The following is a 5766-nucleotide window of genomic DNA, read 5'->3' as shown; positions in this document are numbered from 1 at the left end:
CAAGCGGCGCTCATTGCCTTTTCGCGGAGAAGAGGGAAGGGAGAGGGCACGGAACCGGGTTTACCAGGCCACGCGGCAGGCATCTAGTAAAGGAGGCATTGCTCGAATGCTAATCTTATTACCACCAACAGTCATCGTGAGCAGCCTTCTGCCGGATTATTAGCGCCCACAGTCATAGTGCGCAGGGTTCTGCCGGACGTTTCCTTAATAAGTTCATTGTAAAACGACTCTTCGTGTATCTAAATTTAAAGACAGGCGGTATCGGGGATTTTGTTATCAAATTCGCAATTTCACGACCTTTGATTTTACAAGCGGCGTTTGAGATTAAGTGAAAAGTCGTTACCAACCAGCGCAAGATGCTGGGGCCCTTCGAATGGTGTGTGTTCTCGACGCTATCGCCTGCATACTTACCTGGTGTCGGGCTCTCCGGTGATCAGTGTGGCCGGGGTCCCGTGCCGAGGCTTGCCATTGCACTCTGGTAGGCTGAAGCACGCCACTATCCCAAACCGGGATAGGTGGGGCATGTAATTTTTGGTAGTGGGGCTTGGCGTTCGCGCCAGCCCGTGCATCAATTCCAAAATAAGAACGGATGCAAACTCGTGGGCTACTCCGGAACATAGTCCGCTTCGGTTTCTCAATTGTTGAACCGACGTAGATTCCACATGGTACGGATTCGCGTTTGCGCGGATGCGGAAGGGTAAAGGCGCTGACCAGCGAAGCTGTTCAGGAGGAGGAAGAGAAAATTTTGTTGAGGGCCAGCACTTATAAGGCGCAGTAAAGAGGAGTGCTTGCTTTGCGCACGACACAGAGGTGACATAATTTTAAACAAATGTACGAACATATTAAGGTACTAGCACCTAGTGACATTAGGTTTCTCAAGGAGCCCGCCCTCCTCAGCGAGGCACCCGAAGACAAGGAGTGGGCCGTCCAGCGGGCCAGGGCTATTGCCGAGGATCTCGAGAGATTTTTCTCCGGCGATGGACCCCTGGCAGCCTAGCCCCGGGCACCAACAGCCATATCCGTTGGACATATAAAGTTTATTCCTATCCTATCCCATCCTTCTCAAGGAGCACACCGGAAATCGCCCTCAGGCAACCGGAAGTTGAGGTGTCTCCGAAACCCTGAGAATAATAAAAATTACTCCATCTCCCGCTAAAGGGAACCATGTGTGGATGCGAAGCAGCGGGGAGATGGTTAGCTTGAGCGGGAGATGGTTTCGCGGCAGCGGCCCGAGCGCTCATCGCGGCGCTGCACAGGGGAGAGAATGAGGCGCGCGCGCTCCGTCATTTTCATACCGCGGAACTACCGTGGCGCCCCCAGCGGAGTATGCAGCTGTCGCATCACCTGTCGTGCGCGCCGCTCCGGGTTCCCGGCGGAGAGAAAGGGGGGGAGCGTAGGAGAGGAGAGAGAGGGGGAGGGGACGCGCATGCGCTGTGGGGGTGTGGGACGCCGCGGGAGGGACGGACAAAGGCCCCGCCATAAACTGCTTCGCATCTGAAAATCCGTAGCCCCTTTCCTGTAGAGGCCTGAACATCGCGCTCCCTCAACTCGGGGTCCACGGCTCTTCTCTGACGTTCCGCCTGGGCTTCGACAGCCCTCACGCAAGAATCGGCACGTCGACGACGAGTCCTTTCCCGAGCGTGTTCATTCTGGATGGATTTCCATTAAATTTCTTCGAAATTACATCTGTCCGTTACGGAAGGCAATGAATCGCTCATATCCCCTTAACCAATGACTCATACCCCCGTAAATGCGACCTCCCCATTACGACGACAGAAGAGAAGTGAAATTATCCGCGGCAATGATTAGCGGCAACACAGCCAGCTGTGCAAGCCGATGACGACGACGAACGCGGGAGCAGTGGCACGAGCGCGTGCAGCACACGAGCCACCTGTGCAGCTCTGAGAGCAGCTGTCTTTTTTTTAGCGTTACATCACCGGCGCAGGCTAGCGTATACAAGATTCGCTTGAAAAAGTGAATTAGTTTCAGGTCACCAAGGGTTGCAGAAAACGTGGTCTGTCGGCTATCTTTCGCTACATTGAGTCTCACATCTCACAATTTGTGGGAAAGTTTAACCAGCCGGTTTAGCTGGCGGTGGCAAGTACCCTTACAAAGCATGACACCACCCTGAAACAGCGCTTGCATGTAGTCTCTCTACCTTGGAAAAACATGCTGCTCCACCTGGTAACGCCTGGCAGAACCACAAAAACTGCTGGAAACCACAAAAACTGCTGGATAGCTAGCTCTGCAAAATGCTTCGCATTGGATCGATTCCCACTGTATTGGTGCCTGGACAGCTTTTAAAAAAATTTAGCTCGAAGATCTGCTTCCCAACGGTTTTCTAGGATAGCTTAAATAAATTTTGGCAAAAAATCTGGTTGTACCATTTTGGGACTACATTAAGACACACAGTTAACACATACTTTTACCAGGTTTTGGGGATGGACATTTCAAAACTGATACGAGTCATTGGATTGCTCGACTTCTATTCCGCAGTTTCAACCTTTCCTAAACAATGATAAAAAAGGGATTTTCTTATCTACCAATGCATTGCACTTTGTCATGAAAGTAACGGCTTCCTCTTCCGCTAATCCACCTACAGCAGTTTTAGAGAAATGAAGGGGTTTGAACTTCAAAAAAGAAAAAAAAAATATATGCATATCCAGCGCACACTTTGGAAACTACGTAAGGGGGAGCTTACGTGAAGCGGTTAATCAAATGCTACAAATTTGTTCCGTCATTGGCCGAAAAAAAAAAAACCAATGACGCGGACACAGCGCTGTGTCCGCGTCGTTCATTTCAGTACTGTGTTCTACTTTGTGCGCTAAAATAAGTCGTTACTATGGATAACCAATATGCCCAAGCGTATGCTCTTCCATAGTTTAATGCTTGCGTCCTCAAGCTCAGACGCACAGTTATTGAAGATGGTAGCTCCCCTTGGTAAGAAGCGCGTCACAAATGTCAAGAGGGGTGGCAGAAATTCACAGTGCATATTTTATGGTACACACGTGGCCTCATCGAAGCACAGCTTCACAAATACAACAACGTTTAAGTTAACCTTTTAAGCGCCGCACTATGAAGTAGTAGTCAAAAAAACTGAAATTGATGTTTATAATTTGCATTGGTCTTCTAAATTAACTATGATAAAAAATACATCCGCCTTCACAAAGACTGAGTAGTTTTTTTCGCATGTTCTATTTATGGAACATTGGCGTTTCCCATATGAAAAAAAAAACAAATTTTGTCTGGAACAACTTTCATTGACTGTTAAATGGGGATTGCTTACTCATGTTAACAGAAGCACAAATATTAGCGTCGTACAAGGCCTTTCAAAAGTATAAATGTTTATAACAATGCTTGCGAAAATTTTTTTTTCATCTTACTTGCTGTAGGTTAGTGAACACTTCACAAGCCATAGTATGCTGCAAAGCATTTCGTGTGCAGACGCTTTTTGTATGCTGACATTGGTTCGCCGTGTTTTTCTTGCACTCTGCCCACTTCCCCCGAGTCGCTGAGATGATGTAGTGGCGATCAGTTTTCCTATCCTCCCATCTCGGACGAACCCGAGGTCCAGGCCACACACTGATTCTCTGCTTGAGGTGCAGCAAGGACATGACGACGTCCCGCCGAAATGCTATGTACGTCATGGCGGCATCAGTTCCTTTGTGAAGCTCGCAGTGAAGGAGCCATCCTGCGACGACAGCCATGTTCAGACCATTGCCGAAAAAGTTCCACTACCATTTTTTGCTTCGAAGTCTTGAGTGATAACTTCTGAGGAGGCGGTCAAGCACATCTACACCCCCCATGCCCCCATTGTATTTTTTGAACAAATATGGTTGAGGAATGTCTACCCTTTCGTTTGCGCGTCGTGAGAAGTGTTTTGCAGTTCCAAAAGGCTCATGGCAGAGGTGGTTTGAAGAAACTGTGACGACTTCATTGTCGTTCCACCTGCATGTGTCGACCACCCCGCCACACTTGTAGTGGAAAGAGCCTCTTTCCTCTCTTCCGACGTCTTTCAAGCTCTTCAGTGGACAACCACAGGTTCTTGTATCTCGTACAGTCCACGTCACTCGAATCCCCTGGTCAACCAGTTATGTCAGGAGACTGTGCGAAGTGAAAAAGTTACCAAAGTAGACTTCGTGCTGTTTAGGGGCGGGCAGCACAGATGCCATATTGCTAACAACCCTCAGCCCGAGGGGTGCCTTCTCGTCTTTCTCGTTTCTCCAGCAATATATTTCCATTGCATAGCGGTATCCGTTCGAAGAGCACATCATCCATATCTTATACCCAAATCGAATAGGTTTACCGCGAATGAACATTTTGCGCGATTGGTGGCCAAAATAGGGTACCATTGAGTCGTCGGTGCTGAGGCTTTCGTGGAACACTCCAAACTGGTGGAAACATATGGAGATTTCGTCGTAAAACGGCTGAATCTTGCCCATCTTCTCGCCTGCTCTCAACTGAGTGGTGTCCGCTACATGAAAAAACCTTTTCAGCTGCCGGAACCTATTGCGGGCCATCACTGTCGCAACTAAAGGCACACAAAGGTCTTCTGCGGTGCTCCAATACGAGTCCTCAGATGGAACTGAGTGATATCCGCTCAAAAGCAAGAGAACGAAAAAGACGAAAAACAAGGCGAAATGCATGCGCGAGTCTACGCTGCAATTGACACCGTAAATCGCCAGTGTTACAAAAATGGAACATTCGCATAAAACTCTAAAAACTGAAAACTAGAGTGTCTTTATTATTTTTATTTTTTTGCCCAGTAATACCCGGCTATATGCCGACATTTTAGTTCTGCTTTGCTCATGGCAACATTACTTTTTACCTGCGAAATAATTCAACAAACGTGTGGCAATGAAGGAACGCAAAATATGCCTGTTTGTGAGCATTTATCCAAAGCTTCATAATAGGTTGATAATAAAAATTTTAATTGCTTTGTTTTGTACATGTATCAGTGAGTATGCAAAAACAAAAAGAAGAAACTGCGATAGATGGGGAAGAAAATAAAAAATGAGGATTCGTATGTTCCAGTTTTGGAACATTGGCAAGTCAAAGGTGACGAGCCTATTATAAGAAAAGAGGCTCTCTCGGATAGCATTCACCGTATTGCTGCCACTGCGAATTTACTGATACGCGCTCAGTGGGTGCCTCGAGCAGCCCTGCCGGGTCTACTTGAAGCAGATTTGGCAACCCACCCTGAGAACATAACGTACCCACTTCCGCATTTTCCTGAAGACACCTGCGGACAACTGCTCCGAGAAAAAGAAAACCTCCGACGTACCACACGAGCTCTTATACCTCCGTGTGGGTCAGACCTCCCTGGTGGGTTAACCCGCCGAGAGGAGGTTACGTTACGGAGGCTGCGTGCCGGGGTCGCAGTCACCCCGTATGTGAACGCTCTCTGGGCACAACAGTACCACGGTCCCTATATGATACATCGTGCCCATTTTGTGACACTACGATTCAAATGTGACAGTGACACACCTATTATGGACGTGCCCAGGACTGCACCTAAGCCATCTCCGGCACCTACGGGCAACAGGCCTTCGGCCTGGCCGCCCACTCGACCTTGAACGTTGGATTCATGGACCGTATCATCGTTCACTTCTAGATTTTTTGCATGAATAAAGTCTGTTCGTGTATTTTTGATATACTTTGTATTATGCCTAAGGGCAAGCTTTCGAAATAAAAAAATAAAAAAGGGGCGCCCTTGCAACTATGACGCTCCCACGCGTGCGCCGGGATTGTACACAGAACGATCAA

At 48.1% G+C, this 5766-nt stretch overlaps 1 non-coding gene across 1 annotated transcript; it reads left to right on the top strand.

Annotated features, from left to right (window-relative positions):
• Window positions 1–403: 403 nt before the first annotated feature.
• On the top strand, window positions 404–566 carry LOC119432063 (U1 spliceosomal RNA). The gene has a single exon (XR_005188133.1). It is a non-coding gene; the product is annotated as a U1 spliceosomal RNA (small nuclear RNA).
• Window positions 567–5766: the final 5200 nt, after the last annotated feature.

This window comes from Dermacentor silvarum, chromosome 10 (genome assembly GCF_013339745.2).
Source record: "Dermacentor silvarum isolate Dsil-2018 chromosome 10, BIME_Dsil_1.4, whole genome shotgun sequence".
NCBI lineage: Eukaryota > Metazoa > Arthropoda > Arachnida > Ixodida > Ixodidae > Dermacentor > Dermacentor silvarum.
The sequence above is the reverse complement of the archived record's forward strand: the minus strand, read 5'-3'. Positions and strand labels throughout refer to the sequence as shown.